A 20455-nucleotide genomic window follows, 5' to 3' on the forward strand; every position below is an offset into this window, starting at 1 on the left:
GCCATCTCGTCCACGTTGGTGCCGCTGTTGAGGTGAGACTACAAATTGTCTCTTAAGGTCTGACGGCCGTGTTCAGATTAAGTGTCATGTGCACGCGAGAAAGAAATAACAGACTCTGGATCGGTGGTGAGCTTCCTCCATGACGAGCGCCAAAGGAATCCTCTCGATAATTGTTCACTGTAATTTTTATAGTTCTAGATAAGAAAATGGTGTAGACATAATATAGTCTAATCCAGCATCGCAGGCCGGGCTCGGGGCGTGTAGACATAATATAGTCTAATCCAGCATCGCAGGCCGGGCTCGGGGCGTGTAGACATAATATAGTCCAATCCAGCATCGCAGGCCGGGCTCGGGGCGTGTAGACATAATATAGTCCAATCCAGCATCGCAGGCCGGGCTCGGGGCGTGTAGACATAATATAGTCCAATCCAGCATCGCAGGCCGGGCTCGGGGCGTGTAGACATAATATAGTCTAATCCAGCATCGCAGGTCGGGCTCGGGGCGTGTAGACATAATATAGTCCAAGCATCGCAGGCCGGGCTCGGGGCGTGTAGACAAAATATAGTCCAAGCATCGCAGGCTGGGCTCGGGGCGTGTAGACAAAATATAGTCCAAGCATCGCAGGCCGGGCTCGGGGCGTGTAGACATAATAAAGTCCAATCATCGCAGGCCGGGCTCGGGGCGTGTAGACAAAATATAGTCCAAGCATCGCAGGCTGGGCTCGGGGCGTGTAGACATAATATAGTCTAATCAAGCATCGCAGGTCGGGCTCGGGGCGTGTAGACATAATATAGTCCAATCAAGCATCGCAGGCTGGGCTCGGGGCGTGTAGACAAAATATAGTCCAATCCAGCATCGCAGGCCGGGCTCGGGGCGTGTAGACAAAATATAGTCCAATCCAGCATCGCAGGCCGGGCTCGGGGCGTGTAGACATAATATAGTCTAATCAAGTATCACAGGTCGGGCTCGGGGCGTGTAGACATAATATAGTCCAATCAAGCATCGCAGGCCGGGCTCGGGGCGTGTAGACAAAATATAGTCCAATCAAGCATCGCAGGCCGGGCTCGGGGCGTGTAGACATAATATAGTCTAATCCAGCATCGCAGGCCGGGCTCGGGGCGTGTAGACAAAATATAGTCCAATCAAGCATCGCAGGCCGGGCTCGGGGCGTGTAGACATAATATAGTCCAATCAAGCATCGCAGGCCGGGCTCGGGGCGTGTAGACATAATATAGTCCAATCAAGTATCGCAGGCCGAGCTCGGGGCGTGTAGACATAATATAGTCCAATCAAGTATCGCAGGCCGGGCTCGGGGCGTGTAGACATAATATAGTCCAATCAAGCATCACAGGCCGGGCTCAGGGCGTGTAGACATAATATAGTCTAATCCAGCATCGCAGGTCGGGCTCGGGGCGTGTAGACATAATATAGTCCAATCAAGCATCGCAGGTCGGACTCAGGGCGTGTAGACATAATATAGTCTAATCAAGCATCGCAGGCCGGGCTCGGGGCGTGTAGACAAAATATAGTCCAATCCAGCATCGCAGGTCGGGCTCGCGGCGTGTAGACATAATATAGTCCAATCAAGTATCGCAGGCCGGGCTCGGGGCGTGTAGACAAAATATAGTCCAATCAAGCATCGCAGGCCGGGCTCGGGGCGTGTAGACAAAATATAGTCCAATCCAGCATCGCAGGCCGGGCTCGGGGCGTGTAGACAAAATATAGTCCAATCAAGCATCGCAGGCCGGGCTCGGGGCGTGTAGACATAATATAGTCCAATCAAGCATCGCAGGCCGGGCTCGGGGCGTGTAGACAAAATATAGTCCAATCAAGTATCGCAGGCCAGGCTCAGGGCGTGTAGACATAATATAGTCCAATCCAGCATCGCAGGCCGGGCTCGGGGCGTGTAGACAAAATATAGTCCAATCCAGCATCGCAGGCCGGGCTCGGGGCGTGTAGACATAATATAGTCTAATCAAGTATCACAGGTCGGGCTCGGGGCGTGTAGACATAATATAGTCCAATCAAGCATCGCAGGTCGGACTCAGGGCGTGTAGACATAATATAGTCTAATCAAGCATCGCAGGCCGGGCTCGGGGCGTGCAGACAAAATATAGTCCAATCCAGCATCGCAGGTCGGGCTCGGGGCGTGTAGACATAATATAGTCCAATCCAGCATCGCAGGCCTGGCTCGGGGCGTGTAGACAAAATATAGTCCAATCCAGCATCGCAGGCCGGGCTCGGGGCGTGTAGACATAATATAGTCTAATCAAGTATCACAGGTCGGGCTCGGGGCGTGTAGACATAATATAGTCCAATCAAGCATCGCAGGTCGGACTCAGGGCGTGTAGACATAATATAGTCTAATCAAGCATCGCAGGCCGGGCTCGGGGCGTGTAGACAAAATATAGTCCAATCCAGCATCACAGGTCGGGCTCGGGGCGTGTAGACATAATATAGTCCAATCAAGTATCGCAGGCCGGGCTCGGGGCGTGTAGACAAAATATAGTCCAATCAAGCATCGCAGGCCGGGCTCGGGGCGTGTAGACATAATATAGTCCAATCAAGCATCGCAGGCCGGGCTCGGGGCGTGTAGACATAATATATAGTCCAATCAATATCGCAGGCCGGGCTCGGGGCGTGTAGACAAAATATAGTCCAATCAAGCATCGCAGGCCGGGCTCGGGGCGTGTAGACATAATATAGTCCAATCAAGCATCGCAGGCCGGGCTCGGGGCGTGTAGACAAAATATAGTCCAATCAAGCATCGCAGGCCGGGCTCGGGGCGTGTAGACATAATATAGTCCAATCCAGCATCGCAGGCCGGGCTCGGGGCGTGTAGACATAATATAGTCCAATTCAGCATCGCAGGCTGGGCTCGGGGCGTGTAGACATAATATAGTCCAATCAAGTATCGCAGGCCGGGCTCGGGGCGTGTAGACATAATATAGTCCAATCATCGCAGGCCGGGCTCGGGGCGTGTAGACATAATATAGTCCAAGCATCGCAGGCCGGGCTCGGGGTGTGTAGACAAAATACAGTCCAATCAAGTATCGCCGGCCGGGCTCGGGGCGTGGAGACATAATATAGTCCAATATCGCAGGCCGGGCTCGGGGCGTGTAGACATAATATAGTCCAATATCGCAGGCCAGGCTCGAGGCGTGTAGACATAATATAGTCCAATCAAGCATCGCAGGCCAGGCTCGGGGCGTGTAGACAAAATATAGTCTAATCCAGCATCACAGGCCGGGCTCGGGGCGTGTGGACATAATATAGTCCAATCCAGCATCACAGGCCGGGCTCGGGGCGTGTAGACATAATATAGTCCAAGCATCGCAGGCCGGGCTCGGGGCGTGTAGACATAATATAGTCCAAGCATCGCAGGCTGGGCTCGGGGCGTGTAGACATAATATAGTCCAAGCATCGCAGGCCGGGCTCGGGATGTGTAGACCTAATATAGTCCAATCAAGTATCGCAGGCCGGGCTCGGGGTGTGTAGACATAACATAGTCCAATCCAGCATCACAGGCCGGGCTCGGGGCGTGTAGACATAATATAGTCCAAGCATCGCAGGCCGGGCTCGGGGCGTGTAGACCTAATATAGTCCAATCATCGCAGGCCGGGCTCGGGGCGTGTAGACATAATATAGTCCAAGCATCGCAGGTTGGGCTCGGGGCGTGTAGACATAATATAGTCCAAGCATCGCAGGCCGGGCTCGGGGCGTGTAGACATAATATAGTCCAATGAAGCATCGCAGGCCGGGCTCGGGGCATGTAGACATAATATAGTCTAATCCAGCATCGCAGGCCGGGCTCGGGGCGTGTAGACATAATATAGTCCAATCCAGCATCGCAGGCCGGGCTCGGGGCGTGTAGACATAATATAGTCCAAGTGTGACGCCCTGGGCAAGCCAGGGGTCACAGGTACTACACCACACGCACCCCACATTCCCTGCAGGTACACCGAAGTCAAACAGAAATCCTTGTTGCCTTCCTCCAGGGGCTGATGTCCACACCAGGGGGTGGGCCAGGCGGTTGGCTCCACCCACCGAGGAGTACACAGTCCTGGAGGCGGGAAAACCAGGCAGTCCAGCTAGGGCAGTGAGAGTGAAGCTGGTGAAGTGGTAAAGGAGGAAAGTGAGAGAAGTGACAAGAGAAAGTGACAGCAAGAAGCCTGAAGTTAGTCCGGGTGTGTGCCCTGGACTGAGACAGCAAGGTTGGCAGACGGCGGTGACCGTCTGCAGGCGAGACTGATTGGAGGTTGCCGAAAGGACCGTGGACGGGTGGTGACCCGGCGGTACCGGAGCGGTATACGAAGATTAGTCAGCACCAGGGCAGGGGCCTTTCAGATCCCGGCAAGGCTAGGAGTCGCCATAATTTGCCAAATCCGTCAGTGAAGGGGATGACTGTCTCCCAACAACCAAGTCCCGTTTGAAGGCAACAGTCCAACCGTTAAGGGGAGACACCGCCACCGCCAGGGCACCAGTTTCCCAGGGCCAGCGCCTGCGGGCAAGAGTGGAGCTCCTCCGGTTCATATCCAAGCTGGGGAGCGGGTTACCGGTGGGAACCCATCGCTACCAAACAACAACACATAGGTGCAGGGAAGAGACCGTCACCGTCAACTGCAGGGGATATCGGCACCGTAACCGTCTGAGGGACCCGTCCAACCAGCCGTTTGTTTACCGAGAACTGTGTCGTGTTTACTGGCTGAGTGAGTATCTCCGTGCCGTGCGGCACAGCGCTGCCCCTGCACCTCCACAGGCCCCATAGCCCGCCTGTCCACCATCCCCAACTCCATCACTGGGCCCCGGGATCACCAACCCCTACCCACGGAGGGGCAACACAACAACTGGCTGCTCCACACCATCACTCCCGGGATCCCCAGCCAGAGCAGCGGTGGTGCACACTCAATCACCACAACCATGGGTGGCGTCACAGACAATCAACAATTCCCACACCCAAACCCCCCCTTTCACTCACGGGCGAGGAGCGCCGCTAGAGTCCCCGGGATCCGGCCCATCTCTCGAGCCACCGAGCAGCAGCAGGCCGCAGCAGCCGCGGCAGCTGGACCCGAGCAGTGGGAGAGCGCGGCATCCCCTCCTCCGCCCGCGACACAAGCATCGCAGGCCGGGCTCGGGGCGTGTAGACATAATATAGTCCAAGCATCGCAGGCCGGGCTCGGGGCGTGTAGACATAATATAGTGCAAGCATCGCAGGCCGGGCTCGGGGCGTGTAGACATAATATAGTCCAAGCATCGCAGGCCGGGCTCGGGGCGTGTAGACATAATATAGTCCAAGCATCGCAGGCCGGGCTCGGGGCGTGTAGACATAATATAGTGCAAGCATCGCAGGCCGGGCTCGGGGCATGTAGCAATTTGCATTGTCTCTACTGGATTGGTTGTCCTACACTTTGGATATTCTTCCTTGGTTCATCCTCTTGGGTGGGGGCCGGGGTGCAGGAGCCATGCTTGAGCTCATCCTCTTGGGTGGGGGTCTGGGATGCAGGAGCCATGCTTGAGTTCATCCTCTTGGGTGGGGGCCAGGATGCAGGAGCCATGCTTGAGTTCATCCTCTTGGGTGGGGGCCAGGATGCAGGAGCCATGCTTGAGCTCATCCTCTTGGGTGGGGGCCGGGATGCAGGAGCCATGCTTGAGCTCATCCTCTTTGGTGGGGGCCAGGATGCAGGAGCCATGCTTGAGCTCATCCTCTTGGGTGGGGGCCAGGATGCAGGAGCCATGCTTGAGCTCATCCTCTTGGGTGGGGGCCAGGATGCAGGAGCCATGCTTGAGCTCATCCTCTTGGGTGGGGGCCAGGATGCAGGAGCCATGCTTGAGCTCATCCTCTTGGGTGGGGGCCGGGATGCAGGAGCCATGCTTGAGTTCATCATCTTGGGTGGGGGCCGGGATGCAGGAGCCATGCTTGAGTTCATCCTCTTGGGTGGGGGCCAGGATGCAGGAGCCATGCTTGAGCTCATCCTCTTGGGTGGGGGCCAGGATGCAGGAGCCATGCTTGAGCTCATCCTCTTGGGTGGGGTCCGGGATGCAGGAGCCATGCTTGAGCTCATCCTCTTGGGTGGGGGCCGGGATGCAGGAGCCATGCTTGAGCTCATCCTCTTGGGTGGGGGCCGGGATGTAGGAGCCATGCTTGAGCTCATCCTCTTGGGTGGGGGCCGGGATGCAGGAGCCATGCTTGAGTTCATCCTCTTGGGTGGGGGCCAGGATGTAGGAGCCATGCTTGAGCTCATCCTCTTGGGTGGGGGCCAGGATGCAGGAGCCATGCTTGAGCTCATCCTCTTGGGTGGGGGCCAGGATGCAGGAGCCATGCTTGAGCTCATCCTCTTGGGTGGGGGCCGGGATGCAGGAGCCATGCTTGAGTTCATCATCTTGGGTGGGGGCCGGGATGCAGGAGCCATGCTTGAGTTCATCCTCTTGGGTGGGGGCCAGGATGCAGGAGCCATGCTTGAGCTCATCCTCTTGGGTGGGGGCCAGGATGCAGGAGCCATGCTTGAGCTCATCCTCTTGGGTGGGGTCCGGGATGCAGGAGCCATGCTTGAGCTCATCCTCTTGGGTGGGGGCCGGGATGCAGGAGCCATGCTTGAGCTCATCCTCTTGGGTGGGGGCCGGGATGTAGGAGCCATGCTTGAGCTCATCCTCTTGGGTGGGGGCCGGGATGCAGGAGCCATGCTTGAGTTCATCCTCTTGGGTGGGGGCCAGGATGCAGGAGCCATGCTTGAGTTCATCCTCTTGGGTGGGGGCCGGGATGCAGGAGCCATGCTTGAGCTCATCCTCTTGGGTGGGGGCCAGGATGCAGGAGCCATGCTTGAGCTCATCCTCTTGGGTGGGGGTCAGGATGCAGGAGCCATGCTTGAGTTCATCCTCTTGGGTGGGGGCCAGGATGCAGGAGCCATGCTTGAGTTCATCCTCTTGGGTGGGGGCCAGGATGCAGGAGCCATGCTTGAGCTCATCCTCTTGGGTGGGGGCCAGGATGCAGGAGCCATGTCTGTTACATGTGCTAGTATATTGTATTGTATAGGGAGAATCATTGAATGTATATATATATATCAGTAATAAACACGAGCATCTATATATATATATATATCAGTAATAAACACGAGCATCTATATATATATATGTGAGGCTACATCATCTAAGCTACGTGTCTGGGTCTGTTACATGTATATTGTATTGTATAAGGAGAATCATTGAATATATATATATATCAGTAATAAACACGAGCATCTATATATATATATATGTGAGGCTACATCATCTAAGCTACGTGTCTGGGTCTGTTACATGTATATTGTATTGTATAAGGAGAATCATTGAATATATATATATATCAGTAATAAACACGAGCATCTATATATATATATATATATATGTGAGGCTGCATCATCTAAGCTTCGTATCTGGGTCTGTGAAACGGCTGAATTCAGTATTTCAGGTTACTCCATTCTTAGCCTCAGCACCGCTAGATCTCGGACTCCTGTCCTGGACATTGTGACTGTGTCCGTCCACAAGAGATGGCCCGCTGGTCCATGGCTGCTGTGCATTTAGGCCTTCTGCTTGAAGTGCCACACAGTCCCTGTATAGGAGTTTGCTGCTGGTCGCTTCCTCAGGGGATTCCGGTGCACGGTCCAGTGGGTCCACCCCCGGACGCTCGCCGCCCCTCGGTGAGCATAACACACAGCAGAAGCCCCACCAGGATGACTGTTTACAAACAGGGCCCGTGACTTGCCTAACCCACGCCGCTGTTACACGTGTGGGTGTCTTGGACACATGGCCAAAGATGGTCTTCAAAGCCGTGGCCCCATGCCTGGAGCCCGTCTGCTAGTCCAACCAGTCAACATCTGCCAAGATCAGCCATCAAGGTCTGGGGAATGCTACCTCCGAGAAACATCATTAGCCAAGGAAGTGATATACCCGGTCTACACCCTACAGCAGGTTGGACACCGTACACCCGCCAACCTCAATCCCCACATCCAGACCATCCAAGATCGGTGATATCAGGCACTTAGAGACACTGGATGTTCCATCACCGTGGTCAGCCCAGATATTGTTCCCCCAGCACATCAGTTACCAGGCCGCCAAGTGACCATCTCCCATGCTGGGGGCCAGCGCTCGGACATCCCTTTGGCACGTGTATAGCTGGACTGGGGAGCTGACCAGGGAGAGGTTGGGGTGGGGCTCATGGACGGCCTCCTCACCCCTGTTATCCTGGGAAACAATCTAGGACAAGGACTATCCAGCCAGTTTGTCACCGCCATCTCCCGCAGCCAAGCTTCGGAAGGGGAGACTGTTGCCTGTTACATCGTGTGCTTTACATGGATTTGTGTTAGGCTAAGTTCACATTTCCGCTAAAATCTATCAGTCACAATCCGCTGCTCTTGTAAACAACGGAATCCGTTTAGTGGATTCCATTGCTCCCATAGACTTGTATGAGCAGCGGATTGTGACTGATGATGCTGCGTTGCACCCTCCGCCCGACTGATCAGTCGTGGAACGACTGACCGCCGGGCGGGGGGAACGCAGCATGTAACGTTTTTTGAGCAGCGAGATCCGTCGGATTTCGCTGCGCATGCTCTCTGGCTCCCTGCACACGTCACCAGCTTTGGTTGGTTACCCGATATTTACCCTGGTTACGGTGCAAGGAGCCAGCGCTAAGCGGTGTAGGCCCGTAACCAAGGTAAATATCGGGTAACCAAGGTAAACATCGGGTGCTTTGCTACCCGATATTTAGTCTGGTTACGTGTGCAGGGAGGCCGACACTTCCCCGCTCGGCCCCGCCCCCCCCGCACTCCGCATGTGCACACACATACATACATACATACATACATACATACACATACACTCACCTGTCCCCAGCCATGCAGACAAGCACTGCCACTGACACCCTCGTCTGGCCCCGCCCCCCGCTCGGCTCCGCCCCCTCCCGCACGCCGTATGTGCACACACATACATACATACATACATACATACATACATACATACATACACATACACTCACCTGTCCCCAGCCATGCAGACCGCAGCACTGCCACTGACATCCTCAGCGCCTGGCCCCGCCCCACGCTCGGCTCCGCCCCCTCCCGCATTCAGCATGTGTACACACGCACTCACACTCACCTGTCCTGCAGTCCCTGCGGCACTGACGTCCTCAGTGCCACGGCCCCGCTCGGCTTCCCCCCCCCGAACTCCGCCCCCCGCACACAACGGAATCCAACAAAGAATTCTTTTCTTTGTCATCCGTTGTACAGCGTTGAACAGCGCATCAGTCACATGCGTCAAGCCACGCATGTGACTGATACAAAACAACGGAAATGTGAACTTAGCCTTATTTGCCTTTGACTGTTGAGATCCAATAAAGTCTAATTATTGTGGTTCCCGCACCCTGTGTTGTCTGAGGAATGTTCCACCCACAGGGATGAAGTTCGTGCGTTCAGTTGGGATGAGCCCTGGTCCATGCGGTCTTACTAAAGCCAGCGGCCGGGCCAGCGGACAAGAGCACCCGCTGACCCCCGTGTCTCCACAGGAGAGCACCCACTGACCCCCGTGTCTCCACAGGAGAGCACCCACTGACCCCCGTGTCTCCACAGGAGAGCACCCATTGACCACTGTGTCTCCACAGGAGAGCACCCACTGACCCCAGCATCTCCACAGGAGAGCACCCACTGACCCCCGTGTCTCCACAGGAGATCACCCACTGAACCCAGCATCTCCACAGGAGAGCACCCACTGACCCCCGTGTCTCCACAGGAGAGCACCCACTGACCCCCGTGTCTCCACAGGAGAGCACCCACTGACCCCCGTGTCTCCACAGGAGATCACCCACTGAACCCAGCATCTCCACAGGAGAGCACCCACTGACCACTGTGTCTCCACAGGAGAGCACCCACTGACCCCAGCATCTCCACAGGAGAGCACCCACTGACCCCCGTGTCTCCACAGGACAGCACCCACTGACCACCGTGTCTCCACAGGAGAGCACCCACTGACCCCCGTGTCTCCACAGGACAGCACCCACTGACCCCCGTGTCTCCACAGGAGAGCACCCACTGACCCCCGCGTCTCCACAGGACAGCACCCACTGACCCCCGTGTCTCCACAGGAGAGCACCCACTGACCCCCGTGTCTCCACAGGACAGCACCCACTGACCCCCGTGTCTCCACAGGAATGCACCCACTGACCCCCGTGTCTCCACAGGAGAGCACCCACTGACCCCCATGCCTCCACAGGAGAGCACCCACTGACCCCCCGTGTCTCCACAGGAGAGCACCCACTGACCCCAGCATCTCCACAGGACAGCACCCACTGACCCCCGTGTCTCCACAGGAGAGCACCCACTGACCCCCGTGTCTCCACAGGACAGCACCCACTGACCCCAGCATCTCCACAGGAGAGCACCCACTGACCCCCGTGTCTCCACAGGACAGCACCCACTGACCACCGTGTCTCCACAGGAGAGCACCCACTGACCCCCGTGTCTCCACAGGACAGCACCCACTGACCCCAGCATCTCCACACGAGAGCACCCACTGACCCTGCATCTCCACAGGAGAGCACCCACCGACCCCCGTGTCTCCACACGAGAGCACCCACTGACCCCCATGTCTCCACAGGACAGCACCCACTGACCCCAGCATCTCCACAGGAGAGCACCCACTGACCACTGTGTCTCCACAGGAGAGCACCCACTGACCCCCGTGTCTCCACAGGAGAGCACCCACTGACCCTCGTGTCTCCACAGGAGAGCACCCACTGACCCTGCATCTCCACAGGAGAGGACCCACTGACCACCGTGTCTCCACAGGAGAGGACCAACTGACCACTGTGTCTCCACAGGAGAACACCCACTGAACCCCGTGTCTCCACAGGAGAGGACCCACTGACCACTGTGTCTCCACAGGAGAGCACCCACTGACCCCCGTGTCTCCACAGGAGAGCACCCACTGACCCTGCATCTCCACAGGACAGCACCCGCTGACCCCCGTGTCTCCACAGGAGAGCACCCACTGACCCTGCATCTCCACAGGAGAGGACCCACTGACCCCCGTGTCTCCACAGGAGAGCACCCACTGACCCCCGTGTCTCCACAGGAGAGCACCCACTGACCCCCGTGTCTCCACAGGAGAGGACCCACTGACCACTGTGTCTCCACAGGAGAGCACCCACTGAACCCCCGTGTCTCCACAGGAGAGCACCCACTGACCCCCGTGTCTTTCTGAGGCCCCCACTGACCCCGTGTCTTTCTGAGGCCCCCATGGTGATTGTCTCTATCTGTGGGGTTGGAACATATCAGATTGTTTCTGATGGCCTGACTGTACACTAGAGTTTATGTGTTTTGGATGAAAACAGTCCCATTCCAGGTATGTCGGACGGTCACTTGGCTTCTGGTACAGGGATGTCTCTATTTCGGTGACCGCCCGAGGAGTCTCCACAGCTGCTCTCACCATCTTTTCACTTGGCCATTAACGCTATCAACCACTGACGACTCAGCTCTTGTAAACAGTTTTTTCTATCTATCGACTAACACAGCGCAAAGATGTATTGTACCTGAAATCAGCGGAAAATCCCGGGAGTTTCCTCCTGTGAGGAGAGGATCACAGAGGACGACACGAGGAGCGCAGCGTATGGGGAACTGCTGTTCTGTCCTGTTCATCTCCGGGTATCCTGGCTGTTTAGGCCATGTTCACACATCAGTGATTCCAGTGTGTGACGTCCAATGTTATACGTATCGGATGTCACACGACCGCACACTGATGTCACACGACCGCACACTGATGTCACACGACCGCACACTGATGTCACACGGCCGCACACTGATGTCACACGGCCGCACACTGATGTCACACGGCCGCACACTGATGTCACACACCGCACACTGATGTCACACGGCCGCACACTGATGTCACACGACCGCACACTGATGTCACACGGCCGCACACTGATGTCACACGGCCGCACACTGATGTCACACGGCCGCACACTGATGTCACACGGCCGCACACTGATGTCACACGGCCGCACACTGATGTCACACGACCGCACACTGATGTCACACGGCCGCACACTGATGTCACACGACCGCACACTGATGTCTCACGGCCGCACACTGATGTCACACGGCCGCACACTGATGTCACACGACCGCACACTGATGTCACACGGCCGCACACTGATGTCACACGGCCGCACACTGATGTCACACGGCCGCACACTGATGTCACACGACCGCACACTGATGTCACACGGCCGCACACTGATGTCACACGGCCGCACACTGATGTCACACGACCGCACACTGATGTCACACGGCCCGCACACTGATGTCACACGACCACACACTGATGTCACACGACCGCACACTGATGTCACACGGCCGCACACTGATGTCACACGGCCGCACACTGATGTCACACGGCCGCACACTGATGTCACACGACCGCACACTGATGTCACACGGCCGCACACTGATGTCACACGGCCGCACACTGATGTCACACGGCCGCACACTGATGTCACACGACCGCACACTGATGTCACACGACCACACACTGATGTCACACGACCGCACACTGATGTCACACGGCCGCACACTGATGTCACACGACCGCACACTGATGTCACACGGCCGCACACTGATGTCACACGACCGCACACTGATGTCACACGGCCGCACACTGATGTCACACGGCCGCACACTGATGTCACACGACCGCACACTGATGTCACACGGCCGCCCACTGATGTCACACGGCCCGCACACTGATGTCACACGACCGCACACTGATGTCACACGACCCGCACACTGATCTCACACGGCCGCACACTGTCGTCACACGGCCCGCACACTGATGTCACACGGCCGTACACTGATGTCACACGGCCCGCACACTGATGTCACACGGCCGTACACTGATGTCACACGGCCCGCACACTGATGTCACACGGCCGCACACTGATGTCACACGGCCGTACACTGATGTCACACGGCCGTACACTGATGTCACACGGCCGTACACTGATGTCACACGGCCCGCACACTGATGTCACACGGCCCGCACACTGATGTCACACGGCCCGCACACTGATGTCACACGGCCCGCACACTGATCTCACACGGCCGCACACTGATGTCACACGGCCGCACACTGATGTCACACGGCCGCACACTGATGTCACACGGCCGCACACTGATGTCACACGGCCGCACACTGTCGTCACACGGCCGCACACTGATGTCACACGGCCCGCACTCTGATGTCACACGGCCGCACACTGATGTCACACGGCCCGCACACTGATGTCACACGGCCGCACACTGATGTCACACGGCCCGCACACTGATGTCACACGGCCGCACACTGATGTCACACGACCGCACACTGATGTCACACAACCGCACACTGATGTCACACGGCCGCACACTGATGTCACACGACCCGCACACTGATGTCACACGGCCGCACACTGTCGTCACACGGCCGCACACTGATGTCACACGACCCGCACACTGATGTCACACGGCCCGCACACTGATGTCACACGGCCCGCACACTGATGTCACACGGCCCGCACATTGATGTCACACGACCCGCACACTGATGTCACACGGCCCGCACACTGATGTCACACGGCCGCACACTGATGTCACACGACCGCACACTGATGTCACACGGCCCGCACACTGATGTCACACGGCCGCACACTGATGTCACACGTCCCGCACACTGATGTCACACGGCCGCACACTGATGTCACACAGCCCGCACACTGTCGTCACGTGGCCGCACACTGATGTCACACAGTCGCACACTGTCGTCACACGGCCCGCACACTGTTGTCACACGGCCGCACACTGATGTGATCCATACTACACGTACCAGAGAAAATACGTGTATGCTTAATAAAATGATTTTACATCTCCCCTGTCTTCAGCTCTGCTGTCACTTGCTTTTGAGCTCATTATGCTCATGAATATTCACTGCAGTGCGGACCCAGAAGCAGCAGCGCACATTAGCACCATGGACAGCAGCATTGGGGACAGCAGCGCCGGAGGCATCAGCAGCACCATGGATAGCAGCATCGGAGACATCAGCACCATGGAGAGCAGTGCCAGGGACAGCAGTGCTGGTGACAGCAGAGCCGGAAACATCAGCACCATGGACAGCATCACCAGAGGCAGCAGCACCATGGATAGCAGCATCGGAGCCATCAGCACCATGGACAGCAGCACCAGAGGCAGCACCATGGATAGCAGCATCGGAGACATCAGCACCATGGACAGCAGCACCAGAGGCAGCAGCACCATGGATAGCAGCATCGGAGACATCAGCACCATGGACAGCAGCACCAGAGGCAGCAGCACCATGGACAGCAGCACCAGAGGCAGCACCATGGATAGCAGCATCGGAGACATCAGCACCATGGACAGCAGCACCAGAGGCAGCAGCACCATGGACAGCAGCACCAGAGGCAGCACCATGGATAGCAGCATCGGAGACATCAGCACCATGGACAGCAGCACCAGAGGCAGCAGCACCATGGACAGCAGCACCAGAGGCAGCACCATGGATAGCAGCATCGGAGACATCAGCACCATGGACAGCAGCACCAGAGGCAGCACCATGGATAGCAGCATCGGAGACATCAGCACCATGGACAGGAGCACCAGAGGCAGCAGCACCATGGATAGCAGCATCGGAGACATCAGCACCATGGACAGCAGCACCAGAGGCAGCAGCACCATGGATAGCAGCATCGGAGACATCAGCACCATGGATAGCAGTGCCAGGGACAGCAGCACCATGGATAGCAGCATCGGAGACATCAGCACCATGGACAGCAGCACCAGAGGCAGCAGCACCATGGACAGCAGCATCGGAGACATCAGCACCATGGACAGCATCACCGGAGGCAGCAGCACCATGGATAGCAGCATCGGAGACATCAGCAGCACCATGGACAGCAGCATCGGAGACATCAGCACCATGGATAGCATCACCTGAAGCAGCAGCACCATTGATAGCAGTGCCAGGGACAGCAGTGCTGGTAACAGCAGAGTCGGAGACATCAGCACCATGGACAGCATCACCGGAGACATCAGCACCATGGACAGCAGCACCAGAGGCAGCACCATGGATAGCAGCATCGGAGACATCAGCACCATGGACAGGAGCACCAGAGGCAGCAGCACCATGGATAGCAGCATCGGAGACATCAGCACCATGGACAGCAGCACCAGAGGCAGCAGCACCATGGATAGCAGCATCGGAGACATCAGCACCATGGATAGCAGTGCCAGGGACAGCAGCACCATGGATAGCAGCATCGGAGACATCAGCACCATGGACAGCAGCACCAGAGGCAGCAGCACCATGGACAGCAGCATCGGAGACATCAGCACCATGGACAGCATCACCGGAGGCAGCAGCACCATGGATAGCAGCATCGGAGACATCAGCAGCACCATGGACAGCAGCATCGGAGACATCAGCACCATGGATAGCATCACCTGAAGCAGCAGCACCATTGATAGCAGTGCCAGGGACAGCAGTGCTGGTAACAGCAGAGTCGGAGACATCAGCACCATGGACAGCATCACCGGAGACATCAGCACCATGGACAGCAGCACCAGAGGCAGCAGCACCATGGACAGCAGCACCGGAGACATCAGCACCATGGACAGCAGCACCAGAGGCAGCAGCACCATGGACAGCAGCACCGGAGACATCAGCACCATGGACAGCAGCACCAGAGGCAGCAGCACCATGGACAGCAGCACCGGAGACATCAGCACCATGGACAGCAGCACCAGAGGCAGCAGCACCATGGACAGCATCACCAGAGGCAGCAGCACCATGGACAGCAGCACCGGAGACATCAGCACCATGGACAGCAGCACCGGAGACATCAGCACCATGGACAGCAGCACCAGAGGCAGCAGCACCATGGACAGCATCACCAGAGGCAGCAGCACCATGGACAGCAGCACCGGAGACATCAGCACCATGGACAGCAGCACCAGAGACATCAGCACCATGGACAGCAGCATCGGCGACATCAGCACCATGGACAGCATCACCAGAGGCAGCAGCACCATGGATAGCAGCATCGGAGACATCAGCACCATGGACAGCAGCACCAGAGGCAGCAGCACCATGGATAGCAGCATCGGAGACATCAGCACCATGGACAGCAGCACCAGAGGCAGCAGCACCATGGACAGCAGCATCGGCGACATCAGCACCATGGACAGCATCACCAGAGGCAGCAGCACCATTGATAGCAGTGCCAGGGACAGCAGTGCTGGTGACAGCAGAGCCGGAAACATGAGCACCATGGAGAGCAGCGCCTGCGACAGCAGAGCTGGGGACAGGTGAGTAAAAAGTTCCTGATCTCTGTGTGCTATCACAGAGAACACACATATCCCAAACTCACGGCACACGAAAGGTCATACGCACTTTTGCACTGTTGTGTGGAAGAGGCCTCACACACGTGTTTCTTTACTCGTTTCCATGTGTGCTCTTTTGTGGTTTTGCTGCCTTCAGTCTGAATCTACATTGTGCACATTCCAATGAAAACAATGAAAACCTTTGCATAAGTAGGTGTCTGATCTTTTGACATTATCAAACCTGCTGCCTAAGATACAGACGCTCAATAGTGGAGCAGGGAGCCGACTACTGTTTCACCATTGAATTCAACTGCTTCTGTGTCCTGAAGATGAAATCATCACAGAGCACCCCCACATCAGGGACCCCATAATATTCTCCAGGTCTGCCATTCTCAGCATTATGCCACTGCAAAAGAGCAGGAGCAGATCACATAGTGTCCGCCACCGCCTCGCTGCAGGGGCCGCCCCCCTCCGATCATCTTCTGCTGTTGCTTATAGGACTGTTGTCAGGTTCTTTAGTGAGATTATTAATGTTGTTTATTGCTTCATGCTGATGTTACTGGTCACAGCTGCAGTCTAACACTGATTACTACTCTCCTACTATAGGAGTGCAGCACTTACAAGCTCCTTGCTATACAGGTTGTAAGTGCTGCGCTCTGGAGCTGTTCAACTTTACAGCCTCTGCTTGGACAGCTCAGGCCACCACTTCCAACTGTCAGGAGGCAAGCGGCCTGCTGGGAAACCAAGGAGAGGTAAAGTCCCAAAAATACATAATGAGACAACACTTTTCAGTGATGGATAGGCGGTGTTCTCAGTGATGTCACCGCTGATCTCTGGTGATGGATAGGCGGTGTTCTCAGTGATGTCACTGCTGATCTCTGGTGATGGATAGGAGGTGTTCTCAGTGATGTCACTGCTGATCTCTGGTGATGGATAGGAGGTGTTCTCAGTGATGTCACCGCTGATCTCTGGTGATGGATAGGAGGTGTTCTCAGTGATGTCACCGCTGATCTCTGGTGATGGATAGGAGGTGTTCTCAGTGATGTCACTGCTGATCGCTGGTGATGGATAGGAGGTGTTCTCAGTGATGTCACTGCTGATCTCTGGTGATGGATAGGAGGTGTTCTCAGTGATGTCACCGCTGATCTCTGGTGATGGATAGGCGGTGTTCTCAGTGATGTCACCGCTGATCTCTAGTGATGGATAAGAGGTGTTCTCAGTGATGTCACCGCTGATCTCTGGTGATGGATAGGAGGTGTTCTCAGTGATGTCACCGCTGATCTCTGGTGATGGATAGGCGGTGTTCTCAGTGATGTCACCGCTGATCTCTGGTGATAGATAGGAGGTGTTCTCAGTGATGTCACCGCTGATCTCTGGTGATGGATAGGCGGTGTTCTCAGTGATGTCACTGCTGATCTCTGGTGATGGATAGGAGGTGTTCTCAGTGATGTCACTGCTGATCTCTGGTGATGGATAGGCGGTGTTCTCAGTGATGTCACCGCTGATCTCTGGTGATGGATAGGAGGTGTTCTCAGTGATGTCACTGCTGATCTCTGGTGATGGATAGGAGGTGTTCTCAGTGATGTCACTGCTGATCTCTGGTGATGGATAGGAGGTGTTCTCAGTGATGTCACCGCTGATCTCTGGTGATGGATAGGATGTGTTCTCAGTGATGTCACTGCTGATCTCTGGTGATGGATAGGAGGTGTTCTCAGTGATGTCACCGCTGATCTCTGGTGATGGATAGGAGGTGTTCTCAGTGATGTCACCGCTGATCTCTGGTGATGGATAGGAGGCGTTCTCAGTGATGTCACTGCTGATCTCTGGTGATGGATAGGAGGTGTTCTCAGTGATGTCACTGCTGATCTCTGGTGATGGATAGGAGGTGTTCTCAGTGATGTCACCGCTGATCTCTGGTGATGGATAGGCGGTGTTCTCAGTGATGTCACTGCTGATCTCTGGTGACGGATAGGAGGTGTTCTCAGTGATGTCACTGCTGATCTCTGGTGATGGATAGGCGGTGTTCTCAGTGATGTCACCGCTGATCTCTGGTGATGGATAGGAGGTGTTCTCAGTGATGTCACTGCTGATCTCTGGTGATGGATAGGAGGTGTTCTCAGTGATGTCACCGCTGATCTCTGGTGATGGATAGGAGGTGTTCTCAGTGATGTGACCGCTGATCTCTGGTGATGTATAGGTAGTGACTTCTCAGTGATGTCACTGCTGATCTCTGGTGATGGATAGGAGATGTTCTCAGTGATGTCACCGCTGATCTCTGGTGATGGATAGGAGGTGTTCTCAGTGATGTCACCGCTGATCTCTGGTGATGGATAGGAGGTGTTCTCAGTGATGTCACTGCTGATCTCTGGTGATGGATAGGAGATGTTCTCAGTGATGTCACTGCTGATCTCTGGTGATGGATAGGAGATGTTCTCAGTGATGTGACCGCTGATCTCTGGTGATGGATAGGAGGTGTTCTCAGTGATGTCACTGCTGATCTCTGGTGATGGATAGGAGGTGTTCTCAGTGATGTGACCGCTGATCTCTGGTGATGGATAGGAGATGTTCTCAGTGATGTCACTGCTGATCTCTGGTGATGGATAGGAGATGTTCTCAGTGATGTCACTGCTGATCTCTGGTGATGGATAGGAGGTGTTCTCAGTGATGTCACCGCTGATCTCTGGTGATGGATAGGAGGTGTTCTCAGTGATGTCACCGCTGATCTCTGGTGATGGATAGGAGGTGTTCTCAGTGATGTCACCGCTGATCTCTGGTGATGGAAAGGAGGTGTTCTCAGTGATGTCACCGCTGATCTCTGGTGATGGATAGGAGATGTTCTCAGTGATGTCACTGCTGATCTCTGGTGATGGATAGGAGGCGTTCTCAGTGATGTCACTGCTGATCTCTGGTGATGGATAGGAGGTGTTCTCAGTGATGTCACTGCTGATCTCTGGTGATGGATAGGAGATGTTCTCAGTGATGTCACTGCTGATCTCTGGTGATGGATAGGAGGTGTTCTCAGTGATGTCACCGCTGATCTCTGGTGATGGATAGGAGGTGTTCTCAGTGATGTCACTTCTGATCTCTGGTGATGGATAGGTGGTGTTCTCAGTGATGTCACTGCTGATCTCTGGTGATGGATAGGCGGTGTTCTCAGTGATGTCACTGCTGATCTCTGGTGATGGATAGGAGGTGTTCTCAGTGATGTCACCGCTGATCTCTGGTGATGGATAGGCGGTGTTCTCAGTGATGTCACCGCTGATCTCTGGTGATGGATAGGAGGTGTTCTCAGTGATGTCACTGCTGATCTCTGGTGATGGATAGGAGGTGTTCTCAGTGATGTCACCGCTGATCTCTGGTGATAGATAGGAGGTGTTCTCAGTGATGTCACCGCTGATCTCTGGTGATGGATAGGCAGTGTTCTCAGTGATGTCACTGCTGATCTCTGGTGATGGATAGGAGGTGTTCTCAGTGATGTCACTGCTGATCTCTGGTGATGGATAGGAGGTGTTCTCAGTGATGTCACCGCTGATCTCTGGTGATGGATAGGCGGTGTTCTCAGTGATGTCACCGCTGATCTCTGGTGATGGATAGGAGGTGTTCTCAGTGATGTCACTGCTGATCTCTGGTGATGTATAGGAGGCGTTCTCAGTGATGTCACCGCTGATCTCTGGGGATGGATAGGAGGTGTTCTCAGTGATGTCACTGCTGATCTCTGGGGATGGATAGGAGGTGTTCTTAGTGATGTCACTGCTGATCTCTGGTGATGGATAGGAGGTGCTCTCATTGATGTCACCGCTGTTCTCTGGTGATGGATAGGTGGTGTTCTCAGTGATGTCACTGCTGATCTCTGGTGATGGATAGGAGGTGTTCTCAGTGATGTCACCGCTGATCTCTGGTGATGGATAGGAGGTGTTCTCAGTGATGTCACTGCTGATCTCTGGTGATGGATAGGCGGTGTTCTCAGTGATGTCACTGCTGATCTCTGGTGATGGATAGGAGGTGTTCTCAGTGATGTCACTGCTGATCTCTGGTGATGGATAGGCAGTGTTCTCAGTGAT

The sequence above is a fragment of the Anomaloglossus baeobatrachus genome, chromosome 6 (genome assembly GCF_048569485.1).
Source record: "Anomaloglossus baeobatrachus isolate aAnoBae1 chromosome 6, aAnoBae1.hap1, whole genome shotgun sequence".
Lineage (NCBI taxonomy): Eukaryota > Metazoa > Chordata > Amphibia > Anura > Aromobatidae > Anomaloglossus > Anomaloglossus baeobatrachus.